Here is a 27830-nt window from a genome sequence, read left to right on the forward strand (position 1 = left end):
CACAACAGAATCCTACATAGGAGGCCATAATCACTGAAAATGGCCATGTGAAAAAAGTATGCAAGATAAGGGGAAATCACCTCTGTTCCTGCACTGGTAGAAAACTCATTAAATCAAGATGCTAAGCCTATTCCACTATGTTTCAAACTGGTATTTAACTTTGCATAAGAACGAAGGGAAACTGACTCCAAAACCCTAGTCAGAGAATCCTTCATTTGCATCTTAAAAGGTACAAGTCTGTCCTGCTTATTCTGTTCTTTAATTATCTTAATGAAAGCAAATGTGAATCCCCAAGGGTTTAGTCCCTTTCTGACAGATTGCTTTTAGACTCGAAGACAAGGGAGGCACATGGCCATCAAAACCCTTAGTTTTTAACTTGCACATCTGGGGAAGATTCCCCTGGTATCTCATGTCACATGGACAATATGTTGTAGCAAGAAGAAAAGCTAAGCAAGGGTTCCAATTTCCTGCCATATAGAGAGCCCATGAAAAATCGGCTTAGGCTCCAGAAACATTGAGAGGCTGCTGGTTTCAGGCAGCACAGCTCTCTTCAGATGCACAATATCTTACAGAAAGACCATCCTTCCATCCAAGCAGAGCACTGGTTGTTTGGCATGTTTAAAGGCTCCCATTAAGAATCAGTTTAAATTAAAGACTTCACGCAAAGCAAGAGCAATAGCTTTGTTTCATGTAGCTGTTTATGAGGGTCACTAGTTAAGTCAAGAAGCCAGGACTCAGGAGATCCAGTCCTTTCCCAAGTTCTGAAACTCATTTGCTACTTCCTTTGAACACACTCCTGCCTCTCAGCATATTAGAATACAAACTTTCCTCCTACAAAGAAGCTCTCTGACACCTGGCAGAAAGAGGCCTCTAGCTGTTAGTGTAATATAAATAATAAATGAGTGAAATAATAAATAGAAATAAGGCATTCTGTTGCAAACAAAGCCAACACATTAGCGAACGTGTTCCGTTTTTTTAAAGCAGATCCAAACACCAGCTTACGCTCCAGTGTTAAAACACAGTGTCTCTTTTTAAGCTCCAGAGAAAGCAACAAAATCCTGTGCGCAGTTCTGTTCAACCCTGAACCCTTCCAGGGTTCATACACACGAGCAACTACAACTGTTCACGTAATGGTAGAATATCATTCTTAATTGTTTTCAAATCCATTTCTGTTGCTTAGACCTAGGATGCCACAGCCTGCTCTCAGCATCAAACATAAAAACTCAGTGGCTTTCATTACAGCTGTGATGAATTCAACTGGCAGAATTTGCCTCATGCTGCTCTGAACAACAGCACCACCAGCAGATAGTCTAGTTTTTAACCACCCTGTCCAGAGCCTGGATGTATCTGAGAGGAGGAGATAGGACAGCACTGCAAGGCTCATGATGCTTGGGTTCTCCTACCCTGGGCCCACTGAAGAGATGGAGGAATAGGAACAATCTGCTTTATTTCTTCATGCCCTCATTCTCTACTCATTTACTCAGATAACCCCTCGCTGCATGTACATGGAACAGGAATTGTGCCTCGGCTGAATGCTCTGGGTGCTGTTGTGGTACATAATCACAGAGAAAAAATCCAAATAAACCAAACCAACCAAAAAAACCCCAACACCCTCTTCCGCAAAAAAACCCAACTTGCCCCCCCACCACAAAAAAAGAAACCAGCCTCTCCTCTAAAAAACCAAACAACAACAACCAAAAAAAAAAACCAAAACCAAAAACAAACAAAAAAACAAACCCAGAAAAATATAAAAAAAAACCAAACCAACCAAAAAATAGAAAAATAAACAAGACAAAAACCCAAACCAAAACCCCCACAACATCCCTCATTCTGTTTGAGGCAACTGGATATAAGGTAAGCTGCCTAAACCTTTGTGTACAGACTCCTGTCCCAAGTGATACCACAGAATTGTGCAGTGTTCTGACAATAACAATGAAAACACATTTTAACAGCATCTGGATGAAAAACAAGTATGAAAAATTCCTGTATCTATCCCCCTCCACAACAGCTGTATTGAATCAGGATACACCAGAAGCCATTCAAAGAAAGCAACATGAATTTTGCTTGCTGCAAAAGAGGGGACAAGAAGAATGATTTCTCAAGTGTAAGTAAGCCAAGGATGAGACTGAGGGAAGAAGACCAGTAGGATTTATTTGTAATGACAAGTGACAAGTGATCACCATAAAGATATTCTTGGAACAGAATCCCGCTAATCTCTGCTATAATTCTAGTCTCAAATGGTTTGGCTCTGGCAGTGCTTCTAGAAATGATATATGTGAAAGCATTGGGGATTGTCAAGAAAGAAGTTTTGCCTTGACAGTTACATTTTGGGCTCAATGAGTTTGTTTGTGCTTCTCCTGCCCCTGCCCCACCACACTCCCCTGTCTGGTCTTGGGTTTTTGGTTTTTTTTTTTTTTTTTTTTTTTTTTTTTAAAGCTAAGGTCAGCTGCAATTAGTATTTAGAAAAGAAAATGTTTATAACCTCTTGCTTTTATCATCATTAATAATGCAACAAATGTATTGAATGTGGGCAGACTTTTCAGCAATCTGTAGCGCTCTCCCCCTCTGGCTCAGAAAATATGTACCTCTTGAGAGAAAATCTATTTCATTAGAGACCTGATAAAATGCCTAGAAATGACAACATAAATAAGCATTTAAGTGCTGCTCCTTCTTTCACTATGAAGTCTTTTCCAGCTGAGAAAAGCAAGAAAGAGGCTGTAGTGGGATGGTGGGAGAGCGAGTTGATGAATATTTGATCACAATTGTCTTAAATAAATGCTTTTCCCAGACATACCCTCTTGACATATTGACTGCACTGTTAGTCTCACCTCTCTCACACCACCTTAAAGGCAAGTCAGTGGCCAAGGCATTTTGAGCTGACAACAAATCAAACTGAATGCTTCCTCTCCCTTTGCTTCTCCCTTCTCTAGCATGTTGCTTACATTGCTGTAATTTCTTTTTCGTCTTTCCATCTCTCCCTCGTCAAGAAGGTTTGATAGGTAAGCACCTTACCCAGAGCTATTGCCTGCTATGAAGGTGGTTTGAAATGTAGATTATTGAGTGGTCAGAGTGCTTAATCTACCTGGCTGAGGTGAACTTCTTTTACAAGAGGCTCACAGAAGAAGATGTCAAGGTGTGAGGTGGAGAACAAGGGAAGTAGCAAACCAGCAGATTGAAGCCCTTCTACCTCAGACCTCCACGGCTCCTTTGTGCCTTAGCTTTGCCCAGTGATGGCTCAGAGTACACATAAATATTAAGCAAAACGGGGCACCAACACAAACTGCAATTATCCTGCTGTTTGTTCACAAGGCTCTTCCCTCAGGATCAGCAGAACCAACTTAAAAAAGAAAGTGACTTTGCTGTGGGCTGAGATTCCTCTCACCTGCTGAAGGAGGAGGTATGAAACAAGCCCTTGGATGAAAACAGAAACAAGACGACTCTTCTCGCAACAAACAAGCCAGCCCAACTCTCACATGCAGCTTTGCAGGGATAGGGAATCCCTGTAACACTGATCTATGAGGTGCCCCTCACCTCCTTGCCAGGCACCACACCAGCCCAACATCAAATGCACACCTGTACCCTTGCTGTGTCTTAGGGAAGCGGCTCACAGCTCCATGCACAAGCCAGGCAAATTAAGGTAATCATGGAGGCCAACAGGAAAATTCTCCAAGCATTTTTCTAGTGACTAAGTGGCAGTAAAATATTTGCAAAGGGTACAACCGGCTCCTTTGGGATTTCAAGTGTTCTTGAGAAGCCCATGCATATTTATTTTTATTTAAGCTAAAGAATATATTAGTTTTTAAAAGTGCCTTCTATGCATATGCATAAGTTGGCAGCTCAGATCCCTGTGGATCTTGATTCATTAAGCAAACACCAAATTCCTTATAACACCTCCCACTTGACTAAAGTCACACGTGAAATCTATCTAACTCAAAGGACCTTATACAAACTTTTAAATCCTAAACTGAACACCATATAGGTTGGGCCACTTCTTTATCACAGCTGACTCACACTGTACACAGACACAATACCAGTTTTCCAAGCTGAAGAATATAAATGAAAGAAGAACATGATCTAAAAAGAGATGAGGCCAAGAAATAAAAATTTTGTGCACAAGACATCTTTGGAAAAGGGAGTCCATGTTGTATGTCAAGGCCATACCATTCCATAAATCTCTTTGAAGGTGATAAATTTGGCCAGATTATTCAGCTTTTACTAGTGGGAACCCTGTGGGTAACAACAGGTTAGGGAGGTCATCTAGAAGGCTGCTGAGGTCTATCTGGCAAAGCTACATTGTGGAAATTAATCAGAGGGGTCATGATGGCATTGCAGAGGATATTCAGAAGCAGTAGCAAAATAGATAGTTTTTCATGCCAGTAAGACAGACAAGTCTCCTGTTTCACAGCAGGCTATGCATCCCTTTGATCAGTGTGGCGTATCTGTCCTGGCAATGCTCCTTTGTGCACAGCCTCATGCTGGTAGAGCGCAGAAAAGTGGAAAGTCCTTGATTTTGGGTAAGCAGTACTCAGCAAACTAAAGCATCTGTGTGTCCTAAACATTATTCTCATACTGAATTAAAAACACAGCACTGCGCCAGCTACTAGAAAGAAAATGAACCATCCCAGTCAAAACCAGGACACCATCCAGAACAAGAAATGCAAGAATAGGTCCAGATGGAGGTATTCAAGCTCAAAAAGCATCCCATTTGAAATGCTGATGTTAACCCCACTCTCCCTGAAGCAGGGAAACAAACAAGGAGAAAGAACTCAATAATGCTATTGACTAACTTGTCCTTTGAACTCTCAGCTCTCATCTCTACCTCATTTTTCAGACAGGCTTCTAATAAATTTGGCCCTGACTATATCCTCTTTAAAGAATGTAAAAAAATTCAATAAATTTTAATTTAAACATTTGAATGATATTAAGAAGGTTAAACCCCTGTGCATAGCACCCCTCTGCAAAGTATCCCTATCTAAGTAATTTGAATTCATTTATGGAAGGCAAGACATCCTTTGTCTTTTACAATCACACTCAGATGGAATGGCTTCACACTCTCACCAAACTATTTAAACCAAAGGAGGAAGTGGGAAAGGTTTGGAAGTTGTTGCAGCAGCATTTGGTGGGGACTAGGACATTTCCACATCCAAGCCTGAACTGAGATTGGCATGACAGAGGCTTCAGCAGAAGTCAGAAGAAGCCACACTGAAGAAGATGGCACAAGAACAGCACCAAGAGGGAGCAGGCTTTGCCTGACCCGGCCCTAGCACAAGCTTGTGTGGATGGAAAAAAAGAGGTGGAGATGAGATGCCTCCAGTGACTTGGCAGAGATGTCATGTTTCTAAAATGTGTGCACACTTCACTTTCTATTCTGCTTTTCTTTTGTAGGAAGGCCTTTTCCTGGGACTCATACCATTATCCTAATAGAGTTTCCATGCCTGATCCTACCTTCCCATTTGCTTAGCAAAGCAAGTGCTTACTGGTTCTAAAGCACAAATCCTGGAATGAATTGGAAAAATCCCAGTGACTAGTGTAAATCAAATTGGACCATGAATCATAGCTGGCCTGTGGTCAGCAAAAGAGAACCATTTTTTCTTCCTGAATGCTGGAAAACCTGTCAGTGATTTATTTGTGGGACAAAAACTAGCTCTTTTCCCCCTTTTCTTCTTCAAACAACTTCAACTGTGCTTTTCTTGAAGTAGTGCCACTAAACTCCTACACTGTTCACCCTCCCATCAAGAAAATAACTTAGAGCCAAAGGTGGCTGTGGTAAAACTCCAGTCATGTCAATGGATGAAAAAGCCCAAATGAACTTGGTCCATTAAATGCTTTAAAAGAGATACAGAAGGAAAAAGACAAGGAAAGAAAAAAAAAAGCCCAAACCAAAAATACCCTGGCACAAAGAGCTTTATCCTAGGGGTCACAGCTGCACATTAAGAGTTTCACCTTAATAAAAGCCACAATCAAATCCTCAGTATCTAACACCTAGTTTCCACTTGGCACAAAAGTAAAAAGAAAAAAATAAAAATGAAAGGAGAAGGTGAAAAGGGAAAAGCAAAAAGAAATAATATTTTCTTTATATATTCAGAAAATCTCTTCTCCAGCATATTCATGGGGATTTTTTCCTCTTCTCTGTAAGACATGATTAAGCAGTGCTGCAGCATCTACTGTCAGTTTGAATTCCCTGCCTCCCAGAATGAGTAGTTGTAATTAAAAGCTTAGTTCACCTTATCCCTCCAGTTTCCCAGGTGAAAAGTCAAGGCCTGCATTTAATTGCATATATGTGTGCATGTTTAAAGCTAAAGCTCTGAGAAGAAATGGAATTTGGGAGAAGTAAAGGGAACAGGCACAAAGGCATTTACGCAATATCAAGCAGGGAAAGAATGGGAAGAGAAGGAGAGCAGAAAATGAGAGTACAGATTCTTCTTCTCTTTCCCTTTAGTCCTCCTGTTCTCCCCTCCTTTTTTTTTTTTTTTTTTTTTTTTTTTTTTTTTTTTTTATATATATATAGAAGCTTTCATTTCACTTCTGACTTGTTCCATCACTTCCCTTGGGTTCCTCAATGGAAGAACAAGTGATGCACGGAGAGGTTTGTCCTATCCGTGCACAGCCTCTGTGTTTTATGATATGGTTTAGTTCATTCACTTGGCTTGGCAGTGAGAAAGATAGACTCAACTTTTGCTCATGCTCAGCATGGGATGTGTAGACTGCAACCTACATACACCAAGTTCATCCCTAGCTGTTCTGGCTGCATAGGTGTTGTCAATCCCTGGTCCTTCTGCTTTGGCTTTAAGTCCTGTAGGGGAACCCCAGGCACCTCAGCTGGGCCAGGTGCTGCACCAGCAGGAATGCTGGTCAATGTTTCAAGCCAAGGTACAATAGAATTGTAAACTCTACAGAAAATAAAGGCATCTTCTCTGAAGTGGACATGGGCACTGGACTAAAATCTTTGGAATGAAACTAGGAAGTGGCACATTTCAGCTCCTAAGCAAACAGATTTGGTTCAGAGGTTACCATGGCACATCACACTTCCAGCACTTTGGACTCTCTGTACCTCATGATCTTCAGAGAATACCGATGGCTGTTGAGGATACTTCTACATTCCTTCAAAGCCCTCTGCATTTCAACACACCATGAGGCCACTTCTGCCCTTAGAAAGCACTGAAGCATTCCTAAAATTTCCACCAAGAAGGCTATACAAAGAATTATACAGAGCAATAATAATGTGACTGCAAAGGGTAATTGAGTTTGGAAAATAGTTTGCACAAATTTTGTAAGAGAGCTGTCTGGGTTGTTACAGTGCAGGGTTTAGATACTTGATTCAAGCTCCCAAGCTGAAAAGGAAGACATCTCTTGCAAAAGAATACTTCTTCCAACCTTTTCAGCAAACACCAGGAGTGTTTAATTCAAGTCTTTAATTCTATCATGCTACCAATCCAGCACTTGACCAAGAAGTCTAATCTGCCCATCACTATTAATACCTTTCAATTAATTTGGAATGCTTCAAAATCAACCATAACAGCAGGACCTGTTCTTAAAATGCATCCCATATGCACGACAGCATAAGAGATGCTACAGCTCATATTCTTGAGCACCTCAGCGCAGAAGCTTTCACCAGCTGATAGCAAAAGACACCATGTTTGTATAGATCTGTGCTGCCAGAATGCTCCTTGGATCTCTAACAAGCACCAGGGTCACGCCTCACACCATGGCTTTAACAAGCAGGGAAAACTTCACAGCTGATGCCTGCACTTGCTGCTCCCCACAGGTATAACTCATTGTTAGGTCAGGAACCTAGGCCAGGGTTTCTAGGCAGAGCTGCCTGCCCTAGGGCAGCCTCCAGCGTGGTCCAGGCTGTGTAATCCTTCACTGTGGGATTCCTTACAATCTTTTTTGGGCACATTGCAAAAGGCAGGCCTCAGAGACAGCAGGATGGTGATTAGAACTAAGCAGTAGCTATAAGATTTTTCAGCAGAAAAATTATACAAGAAGTAGAAAGAAAGGACAAATAGAACAATGGTCTGTGTATTAACGCTTGGGTAGAATAACTTCCTAAGTTGCAGAAAAGTATATCTGGTGAGATATTTGGAAGGTCTAAGCTTAATAATGGAGCTCTGTGCATTGTATCTTAAGGTTTACAAGCAAGTATTGTTTTCTAAACAAGCAAGCATTGTTTTAACTAAAGGTATGTGTGCTTATAGTGATTGGATAGAATTACTTTTGCTTTGTGTGACTGGTCAAAAAGCTTATAAAGTAAGTTGTAACATTAAGTTCTTGGTCTGCTGCCTGGGATGCGAGCTGCTGGCATCTTCCCATTGTCATAACCGTGTAATGAGACTGGTGCTAAAAAACAAACAACTCGAGACGCGTTCCACAGCAGTCCCGTCCCGTTTGTGACTTGTACATAGCCCCCAGCCAGCGATACTTCACCTGTGGTTACATTCCTAAGGAAGTTTCTTCCTCTCTTTGAGCATACCTTGCACCTTTTTTTCATCCCAGAACACTCAGCCTGTTGATCAGCTTACCAGATGCTGTGTCCTGTTTTGCAGAGTGTAAGTGGGCCTGAGGAAACCTGTGTCTTCTATTCCTTGAAATCTAAGAGTACCAAGATGTTCTCCAGTTAGCAGGGATCTATCCTCATAGGACTTCTGGACCTGTCTCCTTCATAGGTTTCTGCTGAGGAGGTGAGTCTTGAAATAGTAACTAGCCTCCCCAGCTACTACTTTGGTCTGCCTAGGGCAGCCCCTATCCCAGCTGTAGCTGGCTCCTGAGTAGTGCCCTAAGGAGGACCTTGCTTTGATTAACCCCTGCTCCCTAAAGTTATGGTTTCTAGAGTTTAAGACATCACTAACCTCAGAGCTTTCTTCTTTCATCTTTGTTTGCTAGCATCCTGAGAAATCATCAGTAGCTAGGGACTAAGCTGCCCACAAATGGCCCCAAGTTCCTTTCTGAAGCCATTGGCAGGAGGCGCAAGCATGCAGCACACATGTGCTCACCTCAGTTGCTCAGAGGAGGCTGGGTTTTCTTGCACAGCTGGAGTGAATCTAGAAATGTGCCTTGATAAGATGGACACCATAGCCTAACTGAGCCAGCTTAAGAGACGTCATTCCATCCCTCATCCACCTTCCTCACGATTTCTATGTGACACAGTGCAAGGAAATTAAATACTAATGAAACTGGGGATCTTGGCAAAGCCTTCTAAGCCCTGAGTGTGTAGCTGTACTGAGGACCTGTCTGTCTTGGGTACTTAGGTCTCTGCTGGGAGGTTTAGTATGCACGTTAATGGGCACCTGTTCAGCCCAACATGGTTCCTCACTTGACTTGGAAGGAATGAAACTTGATGCATCTCAATGCAGCTGAGGGTAGATAGGGAAACAGAAGAGCAGGACTGAAACATTGGAAGTTAATTGCAGGGAAACTGCAAAGACTGATTGTAGTAGGTGAGGAACTATAGTATTTACTATAAACAATATCAGCATATTTACTATATGCAATACGCTTGTCATTACAACTGCCTTTCACATGGTACTGTATTTATAGTATTGGCTCATCTTTCTTTACATGCAGGCTGATAGAACTATTAGCATAACCATTGTATTATCACTATGTAATCACTATTAATTATTACTGCAGAACATCCTGTGGGAGTACAGACATGCTATTTAATAGTTAAGCAACCAGGCACAAAGCTACTGCTGCCAATATCTTACTAAGTGTGACTGTTTCACACATCCCACCTCCTTCTGACCACTTGCTGGACGTCTCTTGCCACTCTCATTCCTCATACAGCAACAGCAATTCACAGGAAAGCCTGGAGGCTTTACTATAAATATACATACAGAACAGGCAGCCACAAACCCTGACTACTCAGGATGCTCCAGCCTCTGCTGCACCTCTGCTGTCTTATGCTTCATGCAGAGACAGACAAACAATCTCATATGTAATTGCATTGTGTCCAGGCAGAGAAACTCTCAGTGGATGTGCTCTCCCCATCTCATTAGGGTGGGAGCAGGTGCTAGATGAGTTAATGAGTTTCAGCTGACAGGTGGCCACTGCTGTGGTTGCAGCAATTGCCCCTTCCCTGCTGCCCGCCACCCCAGCACAGCCCCCCTACATCCTACAGCCCAGCAGAGAGCACAGGCTGGAGGGGCAGCCGGAACACAGGGCACATTTTGGTATTTAAAATCAATCAGATGTCCAAGGAACTATAGGGAAAGCAAGGTTAATTGCCTTGGTATTGCTGTAAAAGCCAGTATGTCCTCTGCTACTTTGATGCACTCAGCTGCCTCAGACTAACAAAATGTCAGCTTCCTCTCAGATCATTCCTTACTCTTCTGTGCTGTAAACAGGGTGATTCATTTAATTTACAGATGATTTTTCTTCCTTTGCAATTAAATTTCTTAATTGGAATAGTTTTTACAATGACTATGCCTCCTCTCTTCAGCAAAATAACTTCCTGACAGAGTGCAGAAAGGCAGAAGCCTTTAGGGAGCTGGTAGGTCTGCAAGGAAGAACGAGGCCACTTTGATGCAGCCTAGTCTCTGGAGTTTGGGGGCAACTTCTGTCCGTGCAGAGAATGAGAGACTGCAGGGAAGACAGGGAAGATAATGAACCTCCCAAGGAAAGGTACTTTTTGATTGAAGTCCCTTGGGATAGAAACAGCTCTGCAACAGAGGCAGCACCCAAGCCCTTCTCTTTTGTCCTGACAGCTGGGAGACATGCCTGGCCGCTCATTAATGCTTCCCTCCCATGCAGTGCAACTTCTCCCCAGCTTCTCTGACACACAAAGCATGCACAATATACCCATTAGCATTCTTTTTCCTCACTCTGAAATCCTATCATAGCACATCTATCCTGCTTCATCCCTCCTTTGGTTCTTAAGTGTTTGCTGGATTGAGTTTCAATTTCTTCTCACTTTCAAAAACCTACTGTACTTTGAGCCCATCTTTCCCTTCCTTGACTTCACCTCTTGCCTGTTTCCTGGCCTCCCTAGTGTATGGGCTCATTTTCTAAGTCTGTGCTGCCAGAGCCACTCGCTTCTACTTCTTACACAGCTAAAATATATGGAAGGACCAGCAGGTTTAAAAAAAAAAAAAAAAAAAAAAACTCAATGCCTGGAATTTTGTGATACTTCAACTCCAAACTCCTAGTGAAACACTATAACCCTATAAAAATCTCCCCCCTGCACTACAAAAATAGAGCCACCAAAACTGGCTAACCCTCTTGGACCTCCCAGTGTCCTACAATCCCACAGCCTTTCAAGTTTGTGATTGTACCTTCCATGGTTACATATAACTGAGCACATTATCTGTTCATAAAACAGCATACCAAATGATGGGCTGCTGCTTGAGCTGAGGGAAGCCACAACAAGCAAATGGACAGCAGGACATTTGAAGCCAAGGAAGCTCCCTACCTCAATGTTCAAACTAGCATTTATAATGCCTTCCCATGGGAAAGGGCTCATCATGATCACTTGAGAGATCTAAAGAAGCCTTTATTCATTAAGTCATCCTTTCTGACAAGTGAAAATGCTCCCATATCTGCAGCTGATGGTTGCAATACAGACCTGCTCCCCATGGCAAGCCTTGGGTTCCTGAGGATGTGTGTGGTGCAAGGTGGAACTGAGAAAACAGGTCTGTCTGCCCCTTAAAATGCCCCCACATCAAACAGCCGTGAACACAGGGAACATCAAGACTTCTCTTCTTTTAAAGGAGTTTAGACGTCCAATATAAATTCTCTTTGATGCAAGAATAAAGTGCTTCAATCCCAGTGGCACATAGGATAGGGGGCCCCCAAGGCCTGCACAGCAAGTGACACTCCTGCAGCATGCTGTCCTCTGCCAAGCAGCCGGGCTTCAACAGCAGAAAAATGGCTAGTTTTTCCCTGTTTGCCTTCCTCTAGTGAAATTGGGTGCCCTGAGGGCCATTCTCCTGTTCATAAGGTGGCAGTGGGGATGGCGGCTCCCAGGCTGATCCCTCTGCTGCCATGGTGACAGCCGGCAAAATGAAAGGGCTGCACGTCCCTCTGAAGTGACAGTCCCGCGTTTGCGGCAAGAGGAGAGCGGCTGCTCTGCCATATGCTGCGGGGAACCGGCATCAGCGCCTTCAGTTTTCATGACCCTTCCAGGCTTTTTCAAGTAAGTTTAATTAAACATTTTTTCATGTTTAATTGATCACATTCCAGGTCTGAGGAAGCTCGGAAACCTCCTTTGCTTGTAACACTGCGATCCGAATTTCTCCCCAGCAAAATCCCAGGCTCTGTGCTTGGGTTTTTTTTGGGCTCACGTGCCCCAGTATTGGTGAGGGCCCTGAGTGCTGGGTCCTGTGCAGGCACCTGGGGAAACACACTCCCATACTCAGACACTCCCATCTGAACATGCAAGACAGCAAAGAGAGACAAGTGGATCTGTGTGAGCCTTTGACAACCATAACACCTTCTCAACTGCCAGCAAGAAAGAAAGGGAAGGGCCTAATGTTTGCTCTAGAGTTGCAAACCCAGGAATTATTCATTTGCCTTTCTTGACATCATACCCTGAACAGGACACTCCAGACAGGAATCCTCTGAATGGAATATGAAGAAGGAAAGAAACTATACCAAGTGTATACCTCCCTTCTCTAGGCAAAAAAACTGGTAAAAGCAGTGGGGTCAGGAGCTGCTTTGAAAAGGTACTTTCACTTCATGGTTCCTTAGTGATGAAAGGGTATATCCCAGAAGGTCATATGCCATGTACATTATTCACTCAGAAAGACTAACTCCTGGTGTTCACTCTGCATTCAGAGGGCTGTAGGAGCCATGGGGTGGAAGAGAGCTCCTGAAGGCAGAACTGGGAAGGGAGCGAGAGTGTCACATAGGTAACTGGCAGTGCATTTTACAGTCTCATTTTGCATAACTCCTGATTCCAATAGTGCAGCCCACTGGCTTAATTTTCACTTTAACAGAATAAACTAAATTCATTCTCACTCACAAAGCTTGCAGGGGAATAAATGTGCCACTTAGATAAGTCATCAAAAACAAAGTGCTCTGTGGGAGCAGTGGATAGCAATTAGTGAATAAACACTGAAGGGGACTACAGAGATTTGTATGGCAAATGCCAGCTATGTCCCTGAGACAGAAGACATTAAAGTGCTCCCTACTGTTTGGATGGCATGCTATTGCTGAGCCTAATGGTGTTTTTGAGGAGTGGCAAACCTAGACATCAAGGCACAGGTATCACACTTGCTTTTGTACCAAGAAAGTGAGGGGTAGATAAAAGGCAGAATCACACAGAAATGGGAGAGCCAAAGGCAACTTCAAAATGCTACAGCATAAAACTGCAAATGATATACAATGGGCTTTGTTTGGCACCACTAGGGAAGTCAGACTAGTTTCCATCTCTGAGCAAAATAATTCTAGCACAAGTCAGGTCAAAGGTCCTCCCCTGCTCCATATGTACCTTCCTCTGAATTCTCAGCAACATTTTGTTGGTGCTGTTGGAGAGCCCAGCTTTAGTCTCCCTGTAAAGTAATCTAAGAAGGATAACAGACCTCCTTGGATCTGTGCAGTAATGCCAGTCTGTATTATTATGTGGTTCCTTCCAGTACAAGCCACATCAGTGATTAAACACAGATAAAGTTATTCATGGTGTTAGAGCTTCTCTCAGCTTCTTTCTTATTCTTTGGGGGAAAAAGCAAACCACTGTTCCATGACTGGATCCACTTGTACTGACCTTCTCTTTGATTCAAAGTTTCCTCATTTTGTGATGTACTCCATCTTCATCTTACTTCACTTCTATTTGAATTATTTTTTTAATTAAGTTTTAGGGTTTTTTTTCCCTTTTTTCTACTCCATCACTACGCCAGATATTCCAGCAGGAAAGTCATGATGCACCTTTTCATCTGTGACATGGACTCTCCAGTCAGTTGGATGGTGGGGAGTGATGGACTGACTGGAAGAGTTTGCCAAGCTTCCTTGTAGAGTTGTGTTTGCACTGTGTTTCCCCTCATGGTGTGTCACTCCATATCCCCTCATTGTATCTGTTTGGTTCATCCCAGCTTTCCCATCAGCACCTGTATGTCCATCAAACCCCAACCCATCCCCCTGTCTCCTCCCAGGTGATGTGTCCATCACCTGCTGACCACTCCCCTTTGTCCAGACCCTTCTCCCAGGGTCACCAGGTAACTGGACCCCGACTGGGACTCCTCCCCCACCCCCTCCTCAGTGGTCACTCTGAGGCCTTGCCCCCAGAGAGCCACTCCCATGTCCTTCCCCCTTTGGCTGTTCGGGTTTTCCTGCCCCCCTATATCTGGCTGCGCTGGGCAGGGACACTCTCCCTCTTGCTCTGGATACCCTTCGAGGTGACATGTGGCCTGGGATCTCCCCAGGCCCTCATTAAACTTTGGAACTAATCCTGAGGGAGAGCGCCTCTTTCTTCGCTTGTGGGACCATCTCGTCTTTGGACTCACGTGGGGCTTCTCCAGGCCCTCCGGGATTCAAGGAGAAACCCTTCCCTCTGCCCGCCTCACCCCAACTGCCCAGCTGGCCGGGCTCCACTGGGAATCAGACCCGTGGATTTGAGGGGGAGACGCAGCACTTCCTAATTATGCAGAGACCCTGTCCTTTCTCCCAGCAGTCTGCACACTCTCCACAGGAGGGTCTTTACATGGAGAGAGTTTCTTGCCTTCTGTAGCAGTGATGGCCAATGGCTGAAGCAGGTTTCACTCATTAGTCACAAACCCTTTATGAATAAGCTGATCTGGATTGACAATGGCTCTTCAACATGATATGTCATCTGCCTCTGGAATTGAGACTCGGATAGGCAGCCAAAGCTGCCCTTGGTGTTTGCAAAGTGGCAAGAATCTAGCAGCAGCCACAAGGCAGGGAAAGTTGGGAGAAGATGTAGCACTTTTGATCTTGACACACTGGCTCCTGGGAGGTGCCTGGCTTCAAGCAAGAACTTGGACTGGAAACCAGAGGTCCAGCAAGCAGTCCCCTCCAGCCCACACTTCTGTGATTCTACATGCAGCCATCAAACCCTCTCCTTCATGGCAGTGCCATTCAGTGCCTAAATGGATTGCACAGATAGCTATCTTCAACTTGGTTATTTTCCAACAGCTCTAAAGCTGCAAGGGCATAAATTTTAGTTGCCAAAGGTACAAAGCTCTGGATAGATGCACATGGGCAACACAGAAGTCTGGGCTGCTGCGGTTTCATTCCTCTTAGTACTTGAGATGGTCACAACAATGGACACACGTGGCCATATTATAGAAACACCTTGCGATCAGAGCCAAGATGTGTTAGTGATTTTTCCTAACTTCAACATCTATGAATACACTAATTCAGATAAGAAATTCTCCAAACATAAGGGTATTTTGAGAAATAATTTTGGTCTGTGTCCTCACATATTTGAAACAAGCAAAGTGCTGATGCTTTCTTTTACTTGTTGAAAGAGAACATCCCATTCTTGTTTCCATTGGGTAAGAAGCTGCTCTTCTGTACCATTTCCTAGCTAGGGCTGACTAATGGAAGCCATGAGGGCTAGGATGCTGCAATTTGCAGTCTGCTAAAACCCAGAACATTTCTCAAGGGCCTGGAGACATCAGCTGTTTCTGGAATTAGTGTCTGGGGTTAAGTGCATATTTGTGGGGAAAGAGCTTTTATCTTTGGCTTCTAGACCTGTCTTTTTCCTGCACATCTGTGCCTGTGTCATGGGCTGTTGGAGGGAGGAGGAATGCAGATACTCAGCCTGTCCTTTTAAATGTAAAAAACATCTTTTTTCATATTTCATAGAATCCTAGAATGGCTTGGGTTAGAAGGAACATTAAACATGGGTCGACATGCCTTCCATTAGACCAGAGCGCTCAAAACTCCATCTAACCTGGTCATGAATGCTTCCACGAATAGGATGTCCCGAGTTTCTCTGGGCAACCTGTTTCAGGACCTCACCACCCTCACAACAAAGAAATTCTTCCACATCTAATTAAGTTTGTCCTCCTTCAGTTTGTAACCGTTCCTCCTTACCCTATCACTATGGGCCCTTGTCAAAAGTCTCCCTTTTATCTCTCTTACAGCCCTCCTTAGGTACTGGAAAGTGCTCTAAGGTTTCCCTGGAGCCTTTCCTTCTCCAGGCTGAACAATCCCAACTCTATCATCTTGCCTTCTCTGAGCATCTCTGTCACCCTGCCCTGGACTGGCTCCCAGAGGTTCATGTCATTCTTGTTCTGGGGGCTCCACAGCTGGACACGGCACTCCAGGTGGGGTCTCACAAGAGCAGAGCAGAAGGGCAAAATTCCCTCCCTTACCCTGCTGGCCGTGCTGCTCTGGGTGCAGCCAGGATACACTTGGCTTTCTGGGCTGCAAGTGCACATTGCCAGCTTGTGTCAACCTTCTTGTCCACCAACACCCCCAAGTGCTCAGGGCTACTCTCAACCCATTCCTCTGTCCTGCCTGTGTCTGTGCTTGAGGTTGCCTCAACTGACATGCAGGACTCTGCATTTGGCTTTGTTGAACTTCATGAGTCTCACATGGTCCCACTTCCCAAGCCTGCCAAAGTCTCTCCAGCATCTCAACCCTGCCCTCCAGCATCTCAGCTGCAACACACAGCATTGTACCTTTGGCGCACTTGCTTGTTATTTATCTATCTTAAAGGGGCAAAGCCTCTTTGCACCTAATTGTCAGCAGCCACTGTGACTTTTATCAATAAGCTATTTTTCAGTTTGTTCTGTAAAAATAAATAAATGAATGCATGCAACTAGGGAGATAGAGGGAAGATACACAGACGGTATAATTTTCAAAGAGATTTTAAAAAACACATTAAAGAGCTTTTCTTCCTTTTTTCCCCCCCTTCTTCTCTTTTTTTTCTTTTCTTTTTTTTTTTTTTTTTTTTTTTTAATTTAGTGACAGTCTAGGAAAGAGGATATGAAGATAAAGGAAAAAAAAATAAAAAGAAGATTTAATGAGGATGAGAGAGAGGCTGAAAGGATGTTTCCTAATCTGAACAAGCAGTTAAGGAGAATCAGGACAGAGGGAAGGGATGAATCTGAGAGATAAGTTTTGGGGATGGGTTGAAGCAGTAAGGGTAAGAGAAGAACAAATGAAGGCCTACATTAAGAAATTAAGTCAAAATTGACAAAAAAAGCCCCTGGAACCTTGTGCTCTCTCATCTCAGGCCAGGCCAGTATTCCCTTCTGGAACTGGAGGCATCCAGTGTGGAATGTCAAGATACCACCAGAAAGACAACTGCTCTCATCTTCCTTGAAAACAATCTTCCTTAAAGCAGGAAGAAGTGGAAATCTCCTGAGAAAGACTGTTCCCTTGGTGCCTCTAAGCTAATCTGGAGTTTCTGATAAAGCCATTCAATTGAATCCCTAGCTGTATTGCCCAAATTTCACGCTGCTGGCCACAAGTGGGGAAAACTTGCTGCTACTTGCAGAAAAGACTGTTCTGCAGTCAAAGCAAGTGATGAAGATTCCCTCTGCCTGTCTTTAGTTTGCTGCATGAGCTGGACATATCACTTTGTCTTTCAATGTCCAAGTATTCCTGCCTCTAAAATACCAAGTATTTATAATGCATTCATATTTAATCCAGTTACCTTTGCTAAAAGGGGTCAGAGTTTTTCATCTCCTTCAGAGGCCATCTACTCCTAATGTGAACTCTCCTCTCCACTTCCAAGTGAAATAGGAAGATGCCCATTTACTGCAGCAGGAAGAAATAATTTTTATCCCTGTAGCAGTAAGTGAGCAACTTCAACATCGGCACATGCTTCATAAAGACCAGTCCTGATTGATTGACACAGATTTGTGACAAGATTTCCCAGGTTCATGGGGGACGTGGTGACCCTCAATTCATTCCTGTTCGCAAAGTACATTGAGGACCTTAGATGAAAGGTGTTATAAACCGGCAGGAATTATTTGCTATCACTCAGTCCTTCCCCTGCTCCTCACCTCAAAAGACATTCCAGACTTCTTATTGTGAGCTCTATTTTATTTTTTAATTTCCAGACCCACTGAATGAGATAAGAGCCTGGAGGGACTGATTTACGAAGGGAGATTAAAAATGCTAGATACGTACAGTTTAGTTAAATGATGGACATGATAACTCCTCACAGGAAACTAATTTTCTTTGGAGGGACACAGGGGAGGAAAATAAGGAAATGTACAGTTCTCAGCTTTATTTTATTTATAATTTTCTTTTATTTACACTCAGTAGGAGAGACACAATGGCTGCCACAAGGGTGACATAGGAACACAGCACAAGCCTGATGGAAGAGGTATGCCAGGTTAATATAAAGCAGTTAAATTGCTGTATGAAGATAGTTAGCTGGAGAGGGATTAACAAAGGCTCTAACACAGCTAATGACAGCGAAGAATGAAAATTTGAGGCTTGGATCCTGCAAAGTGTCCGCACATAGTAATCTGCAAGATCCAGGACTTAAACAGAAAACCAATTAGCCTGACAACAGGCTTAAGGAAATGAATTGTGGAAACAGCCACAATACATCATAGATCAGTAGTTTACAAAAGAGGAATGGGGAGAGGAAACAAGATCACATTAAATCCCACAGAGACTAATGGAGAAATTCCATCAGGAGCCCTTTGCAGAGGAAAAAGAAACTAGTAAGTTATCTCCCAGTGGTTTATTCCTACAAGAGCTGTGCTAAGGGGATCAGGGGCAAAAATGTAAAAACCCCAGATTATCTGAAGAGCAAACAGTATCACACAGAAGCAGAGCTGATCTCTCTAGCTCTGGGCTCCCAGGACTGATGAAGTGCTAGGGCTGCTGAGCAGCCAAACCAACACAAAGGCGATTTTGGTAGTGGTCCCACAAAAAACAGGTAAGAGGTTCCAAGACAGAGAAATATGGTTTGAAGTGTCTAAGCAGTAATATGAGGTGTGTGTATGGACTCCTATGAAGAACACTGGGGAGAGGTAAAGTCTCCTAGAAAAGAAATAGAATTATAGAAAATCCTGAGTTGGAAGGGACACATCAGGATCATCGAGTCGAACTGTGCAGGCCCTGTGCAGGACATGCCAAGAAGCACACTGTGTGCCTGAGAACATTGTCCAATGCAAGATGATGCTGGACTTCAAGACACAGAGCTGGAAAGGGAAACTTGTGATTCCTGCAAAGAGTGCAAGCTGTTAGATGTGTCCTTGGACTACTTCTCACACTGCAGCACCATATTAAGTCCTGAGCACTCATCACTGCAGAGTGATAAAATATCCTCATATCCTCTCCCACTTCTGCCACCATGCAGATCTGCTGCAATATGAGATCTGATGCAGGGTATGGGTAATTTTTTCAAAAATGCCCTCCAAACTTTGATAACTTCAGTAAAGAGACTGCCAGCTGCAGAATGAGAAGCCTCCCTGGAAGAGGGAGAGGGGTCAGTTTAATGAAGAGCAAAAAAGGTGGTATCAGAAGGAAGAGCAACAAAGCAAGGAAAAGTCTAGATACGGTTTCAGTTTTCTTCCACACCATAATGGAGCACCAAGCTGGTGTCCTTGTCACAAAAGCACAGGAAAATGGAGTTTACATCAGAGCCAAGCCTTTAGGGCCTGTGTTGTGAGAAACCTACAGGAAGTTAAACATCCTTTTGCCTTGTCAGGCCCAGATGAACAGGCTTGGCACTGTCAGCAGAACACCAGGTTGAAGTAGAATCTGTAGTTCCTGCAGCTGCAGCCCTGCATATGCCCAGGTCCCTGCCATTTCTGGAGTCATCTCCCATGGGATGGTCCCCTCTGCTTGACAATCCCCTTTCACTGGGGGGTGCCCCTGAAACCCTTGAAGTGGGGCCCAGGGGTGCACAGTACCCCAAAGCCATACCTTGTTGATTCTGCACACCAAAAAGCCAGCCTGACAGCTGTCACAACCCAGCATTGCAACAGCATTTATTTAATCTCTTTTCTGAGCAAAAGTAATGTCCATTGTGCACTGTGAGTCGGCTCTTCTTCCAAAAGCCCCAGTCCCATGACTGCATGAGTCTCCAAGGAGCAGAGATGATTCCTAAAGAAGCAGTAGGCAGCTGGCGGGTAGAAGTGATCACTGCGTGGCGGATAGGATTCCACAGCATGCTGGAGATGGAAATATCACCTTAACAAGCATGGACAGCCCCCAATGGACTATAAAATTCATTTGGAGACTGAAATAATTCAAAGGAGCCAAGTGGCCCAGCAATAAAAGCCGGAACACATAAATTTAAATTCAGAGAGCTCTGCAGTGACCTAGCGATAAGTGACAGAACAACTCCCCCCCCTCCACAGACTTATCCAGACCCATCTAAAAGTCACAGTCCAGAGAACAGAGAAAGATGTAAAGAAACTGTGTTTTATAAAGGAGGAGGAGGGCCAAGGAGAATAAATATGAGAAAAGTGCTTACATATTTTGCACATGTATGTGTGTCATGGCAGCTGTGCTCAGTGGGTATTGTACAAGCAGCTTTTCATTAATCACATTACTCAATCACAAACTAGCATGTAGAAGAGGCTAAATATTGTTCTCTATTATACTAGGGCAAAGCTGTTCAAGATAACAATTTCACACTACCTGACTGTAGTTGAGGGTGGATTATGGTAAACTGCCTTTATTCTGCTTTTATATACAACACAAATTCTCATGTCCTTCCCCTCCTCTGCCCCCACTGGGATTCCTCCCCAAACTGCTCAGAGAGTGCTTCCCAAACCACTTCCCTCCCAAGGAGTTAGTTTGCCACTCATAAGATGAACAGCCTAAAATTGTGATAATAAAAACTTTATAGCTCTCCATCATGTTCATTCATGCTAATGCTCTCTCTCGCTGTGGATATAGCAAAAATTTCAATGCTGGAGAAGAAACAGGGGATATCAGATGGCATCACAGGCATTGTTTTTCAGTGCTGTAAAAACATGGCAGTTCAATAATACTTTTACAGCAGAAGGTGTCTATCAAGGTCATTAATGACTGAGAGAGGAGACACAAGAGCAGAAAGTTGCTGATCAATGATGTGTCACAGTTTGGAGATGGAAACTGTGGTAGACATGATCCATACATCTCCATGTCCCCACAGGGAACTGTCCTAATCTAATAAGACAGGTGTCTTCATGAAGAGGTCCCAAGGGCAAAAAAGGAGGTACAGATCTGGCAAGTGACATCAGTTGTAACTTGGAAAATTGGAGGGTCTGGCGATAGGGCTGCTCTCCCTGTAGTACCTCAGTGCAGAGGTGAGGACTCTGGAGGCTTCAGGGACCCACATGGTGAAGAATGCTAATTACCCTTGATGAGGGAGGAAAGGGACACTGGCTCGGACAGCAATTCATTATAGCTAGTCCACCAGTCAAGGGAGTCCTTTGTCAGGGTGAGGCAGCCGCTCTCACTGATATAACAGGCACAAGCATTGTGATTTCCAGGCTCTGTGAGTGATGGCAGATACCACACCTGTCCCCAGAGCTTAAAAGCTCGGATCTTCAGCACCAGCAGAACAAGCCTTCATCCTAGAGGAGTCATTTTACTTTTTAGCAAGTAGCAAGGGCAAACATGGACAGAAGGTGACAACCTAAAGATTATACAGGAATGTCTCAGACTTGGGTTTAACAACCACTGTTTGTTTCCTCTCCCACACAACTGGTCTTCCCAGAATCAGACCTGACTGTGATTTATTATTATCTCTAATTTTTTTGTACAGAGGCAGCACACGGGAGCTGTATTTGTAGAACAGAAATTCACTATGATAAGTATTACACACACAAAGACCAAAGATACAACCCCCATTCCAAGCACATTACAAATCAAGCACAGATTAGAGACCAAGATAAATAGTGCAGTGTGATACACCTGATTTGTTTTTAAACCTGCCTTTATAAAGGAACAAGAACCACTTGTGACAATAGGGTTAATTATATGTTTAAGGAAACAAGATGCCCTTTAGGAGCAGCTGGTGTGGAAATAGCTGAAAACCTCTTTTCTAGGCATTTTCTGCCTCGTACTTTCTGCCTTTTTTTTTCCCCCTTACCTTCTTCCATCCTAATAAGGGCACTTGCAATGGAAACCAAGTTCTTCACTGTTTCTGAGGTCATTTGCTCTTGCTGCTTATTTCCCTCCCTGCACATCATCAACTACTATGTGAACCGAAGGTGCTGTGGAGCAGAGAAAATGCTACCTCCCAGGAATGGAAATGGCACTGCATCGTCGTTTGTCTGCTTATGAAGTACCCCTCTTTCTTTTTTTTTTTAGCAGGGTTTGTCCTCTGTATATGACAACTACCACTGAGATCAGAATTAAGTGTGTAGGTCAAGCTGGTCAGCTCAATCTTTGAACAGGTCTGACTATTTGAGTTAGTGAAAACTTACCTGGACATTTCAATCAAAACAACTGTGAGACCTGTAATAGGTCCTTTTACCTTTAAAGCTTAATTTTCTAAACTGAGCAGAGCAAGCTGCACTGGGTCAAGGTATCTTCCTAGCAATAGCTGTTATAGACCTGGGGGCTGCACCAGTTTAACCTTATGGAGTTCAGATAATGTAACTAAACCTTTAGAAAATTTGTGATCCTCCATGCACTTGTACATCCCTGCTGCATCCCCTTCCCTGAGATCAGTCCCAGCCCTACTCTGCCCCACAGCATGCAGTAATGAGAGATATTTAATGCACAACCCATACTCTTCCTCCCTTTTCAGTGGTGGGGAATTGCATCAGAAGACACAATTGAAAGCAATTCCTGCTCTCAGCCTGCAATGAGCCTCAACAATCATTTTTGCAACAGTCCTCTGGTATTCCCAGAGGAGATGGAAATATCACCACCCTCAGATGGTGGCACAGCCCACTGCCATCAGCCTCATGTGAAAATTTGCCACTTCTAAAGCCAAGTGTCTCTGCCCAGTCCTCTACATTCTCTTGGAAAGTATCCCTTATTACTTGCACATGAGGATTTAGGGCTGAGCCGGTCCTGCAGTTTCCAGAGATAAGGCCATGTCTCTGCCCTTGTGTATGAGTGAAACCTAAGGTGGCACCTAAGGTGGCCAGTGAAGAGCAGGATGTACCCTTTTGCTGTCCTCATCAGGGTAACCATCCCCCCACCATTCCCTCCGGCAGGTAATTGTGATGGAGGTGTTTCTGCAGTACCCACTCTGGGACTGTGCATTATGACAAGGCTTAATGGGATTCCACAGGCAATTACTCCCTTCCCATTTTTCTGCAACAACACCGTTGCACAAGCACTAATAAGTGAATTATAGGAGAGAAAGGCCTTTGCTTTGTATATGCAGGAGATGTGTCATTTGGCTCTTCAAGTGTACGAGAAAAGATTTAATTTTTCAGCCCCTCTCTTCCCTAGCTCTCCATCGTCCATGAGATGAAACAAACAGAGGGAAGATGTGCTTTTTGCATAAATTGGGGATGTATGATTGATAATGTGTTATCTTGTCAGCTGGAGACACCTGCATGGCAGGTATTTATGCTATCAGAAGGGCTCTAACTGGTGAAATACAGTTTGGTGCTGATAAGGGGACCCAGGGACTCATGGCGCCAGCCCCATGAGGACAGGGGGATTAATGCTGATATTTTGCAGCTTGCTCTTATTAAATTCTGATTCCTTTTGTGAAGTGAAAAAAAGAAGAGGGGAAGAGTGATTGGTTTTAAGCAGATAAAAGACATGAGGGGTGGGGGTGGCTGGTAGAAATGAGGCTGATGAATGGCCAGGGTATCTCTTGGGAATAAAAGCAAAAACTATTAAACAATTTTCTGATTGACTAAGTCTTGTCTGTCAGGCAGGGAATCAGAGTGGGGGGAATGGGTTTGGGGAGCTCCTGAGAGTACAAAGACACAGTTATATTAAAAGCAGAGCTAAATTATACAGGTGGGGGACAGGGAAAGAGCCGATTTCCTTCATTTGCTGGAATTTTTAAACATGCAGCACTACTGATGTTCAGGCACTCAACTCCCAACCCAGGCTACTGCCATCAGCTTCTGCTTCATGCCTATGGCAGGACTTCCTGCTACACACAGTGACCAAGCTCCTCGAAATACTCATATTTAGGATAAGGCTTCCTCCAAGCAAGCAGCACACCCCAGGTTATGGCAAAGTTATGCACAGGGGGTGCCCAGCTGCAGTACAAGGGGCAGGAGGGGGAGCACTGGCAGAGCTGGTGGGGGGAGCCTCAGGCTGGGAGAGCCAGCATGGTTTCCACTCCTGAGTATTTTCAGGATTAAACCCTTTGGTCTTTGCTTGTACCTGTATCTTAGAAAAGAATAATTTGCAACATACATTAAAGAAAAGTGTTGGCATCCGAGGTATTGATGATTGCGAGATTGTAGAAAGTCTCTGTCTTTCTGCCCCGTTGCCAAAGAAGAAGCCATAATTCGTCTGTGCTGGTTTTCAAGGTTGTTTATTCTTGCTTATCTCTAACATGTTCTGCTGCCCTGCCGCAGGTCTGTCCTGCAGGGCAGCGTGTGGGGCTCTGCCCTCAGTGGGATGTTACAAACATTATATACCAGAAAATACCTGTGCTATATTTACAATAATGTGCCAATATCTATCACCTATGTTGAACAGTGTGTCCCCAGCCTAAACCAATAGAAAAATGCCAACACTACAGTGAAACATGGAGGCATGAAGAAGGAGAAAAAGGACAAGACACACCCAATTTCCTCCATCTTGTCCCCTCTGAACCCCTAATTGAGAATCCTAAAATTTGACTTTTGCACCCGTGCCACACTTAATTATTACTTATATCAAACACTCAGAGCTTGTAATTCATCCTGTAAGATTGAAAACTCTTTTCCATGGACAGAGATCAGAGACAGTGTCTCTTGGGGCTCTGTCCAGGGGGGTTCCTGACCCCCTGCCAGGGTCCCAGGCCTTCCAGGGCAGCCAGAGGGAAGCTCTGGATTCCCACAGAAAAGCCTTAACAATTTCAGATAAGCTCAGGTAATACTTTGCATATTCTGTGGGAATTCTAGGGCTGGAAAAGCAGTAACAAAAAAAAAAAAAAAAAAAAAAAAAAGGGAAGGAATGATCCCATACACCACAAGCATCAGTAAGGAAACATGCCGCACTAAGCACATACACTGTGTGCAGAGAGGGTTTCTATCAGTTCCAACCAGAACCAAACCATGCAAACACAAAAAGGCTCTGAGAATGTTACAGCAAGGAAGATACAGCAACACCCTTTTATAGGATGCGAAGGTTTGTGATGCAGATACAGATGGATCCTCTCGGTTATATGATTCTGTTTGTGGTTCTCTGGGCATGTATTATTAATATGCTACAGAGTTTTAATTAGAGCTGAGAGATTCATTCATTGTGAATAATTTATCTGATTAATTTTGCCTTGCTTCTGTTCATGAATTGTCCATAAGCAGTTTGTAATTTTCTCAAATTTATTTGTCATTTGCAATTATTTGCTGACTTGTCTCAGTAAATAATTCTCAGTATATTGTTTGTCCACAAATTGTCCCCGGATAGTCGATATTCAAAATCAAAGCTGGTTAGATACACTTTTGTTAAATATATGCAGTAAATCCCATTGGATGTTTCTGTTTTCTGACTAACCTTTAGGATCAGGCTTCCACAGAGAATACTACTTTTTATGAGTTCAAATTTTGCTTCCTGCAAATAGTCTCTAATATTTACATAAAATTCACTGTTCCCATGAACATTCCTGCCAGTCAATATATTCACTACAATACACACAGAAGAGACCACAAAAGGAGTGTTTTATACTTGAGGCAAATAGTTCTTTTGTTACACATTGCCCCAGTCTGTTCCTGAGAGAACTGGCTGAACATTTGTTTAGTTTTGGGGTATTTTTTTTCTGGTTTGTTTTGCTTTTCCAGCTCTCCTGGTCAGGGGTTATGCTCTCCCTGAGTCACTCTCCCATGCAAACTGTGCTGAATACTAAATACATTGTCTTTGTGTGCTGTCTTTGCCAGCCTGTCTCAGAAGTGTCCACTGAGCACAGGGCACTGGGATGACCACCATCCAACCAGAAAGAGTGACTATCACTGCTGGGCACGCTGAGCCAGTCACTGCTGCCTCCAGCCTGTGCTGCCATGGAAAACTTGGGCACAGAAAGTGCCATACAGCCAGGCTCACTCACACGGATGACTCCATCCATGGTAACAGTAGAAGCTTGTCTGCTCCACATGGGATCTTTCCTTCGATGAAACAAAATATATTGTTTGGCAATTAAGAGAGAATTTTCTCTGCTTGCAGTGCTCGAAAACCAGTGTGAATAGTAAAAGGCATCTTTGCATAATTCCTAAGTAACCTCCACTTGGTAGTTTTGAATTATTGGCTTGTGGCAGGGGACTATGGAGAAACATCACTGTCATCTGACAACATGCAGCAGGAGCTGCTTATTTTTAAAGCAAGTTCAACAATGAAGACTCACATATTTCAGCATTCCAGAGCAGCTGAAAAGTTAATATTGCTGTGACAGTTCTGTGGATGCTCTTAACCAGCATACACTCTTACAAGGGTAAGCATGTGCAGTCATGACATAATCAGGAATAGCAGAGGCAGAAGTGACCATTTGTGTCACCTAGTCCAGCATCAGCAGAACCAGGACCATATTATTCCCTTCAGCATTTTTTCCTACATCCTAGGCCAGACTGGTTTTAACTATTGCCAGCTGTGAGACTCCTACTTAATCTTTTCAGGACTTCACATATTTCAGCTCTCAGTATCTAAGTTCTCCCAGGCAGTTCCCATCTTTCCTTTTCCTTTCCTTAAAACTGCACACTTCTCAGTGCAATTTTATAGCTTTTATTTATTACATCCAGGGGTGGAAATAACCTGACATACCTGTGTTTTGCAGGTTGATTGAGGGTTTCATACCACCTTGTAACTCAGCATATCAACGCCTTCCATGTTTCCATTTGACCCATGTGTCCCCTTTAAATTCTCACAACCTCCAATCCAAGTCCCATCGAGGTCAGTGCCAAAAACCTCTGGTTATTGGTGGTTCCCAAACACAACTTTTGATAGTCACAACTCACACATTTTAGACATCAACAAGCCAAGCACTGCCGTTTCCCTTGGCCCTCAAATCAATCTCCCAACCATCTGGCTGCTCCTGCTGCTCAAATCTGAATTTTTTTCCAAGTCTCCCTATGATATTCTTCTGCCTTGGAGACTTGAATGAACAGGGAATACCACTGCCGTGCTCTGGATTCACATTGTATTTGCATTTTCTAGGGTATTAGCATCCTATAGAGCTTTGTGGGTACATGCAGTATGAACCTCCTATAAGGTTTTGTAGACATTCTCTATTAATACAAAATGGAATTTGTGTAGATGCATTATTAATACCCTCTTAGCTGGCAAGAGAATGGTGATATTTTCTTATGAGAAATGTAATTGTTTAATATCAAACAGTATTATTTCAAAGATTTAATTGTGTAATTGGGGTCAGTAATCGCTCGGTCGTCCTCAGAGCAAGAGGAGATTGCAGGGTAAAAGATTTATTGTCCTGAGCAAATTTTAATATTTCTGAAAAATGGAGAACTATTAATCCTGGCATGTGTTACTCTCAAACACAGTGAACTGATAAAACTTTGATCTAATTTTCTCTTTGAAGGGGCATTGGTGGGGTGTGGGAATGACTGTTAACTGGATGTGGCCTTCCGCTGGAAGCAGGGTGGAACACAAAGGCGAGGGACATTCAGCTGCACAGGAGCTCTCAGATTGTGCACAAGACAGCTATTGAGAGAACAAACTGTTCCAGTCCCACTGTGCTGCAAGGGGAGGGAAGACAGAAGCGGTTTCCATGACCACAGGCAGCTTGGTGGTCATCTCTCAAAGGGATGCTATTTGCATTTGCACCCAGTGTGCACACACTTGTCTGTTTCTGGGAGTTCCAAGTAATATTTGCAATGCAGATCAAG

General features: G+C 43.6%; 1 protein-coding gene and 1 long non-coding RNA gene across 3 annotated transcripts in view; one reads left to right on the plus strand and one right to left on the minus strand.

Annotated features, from left to right (window-relative positions):
• Positions 1-27830, minus strand: part of LSAMP (limbic system associated membrane protein) — a 1013191-nt gene that overhangs the window by 376774 nt on the left and 608587 nt on the right. The gene's annotated exons all lie outside the window — the stretch shown is intronic.
• The window catches only part of LOC116808980 (uncharacterized), a 31880-nt gene continuing 10343 nt past the window's right edge, over positions 6294-27830 (plus strand). Inside the window, exon 1 of the long non-coding RNA XR_012058551.1 lies at positions 6294-12133. This is a non-coding gene — a long non-coding RNA (uncharacterized lncRNA). The remainder of the gene's footprint in view (positions 12134-27830) is intronic.

The sequence above is a fragment of the Taeniopygia guttata genome, chromosome 1, assembly GCF_048771995.1.
Source record: "Taeniopygia guttata chromosome 1, bTaeGut7.mat, whole genome shotgun sequence".
Lineage (NCBI taxonomy): Eukaryota > Metazoa > Chordata > Aves > Passeriformes > Estrildidae > Taeniopygia > Taeniopygia guttata.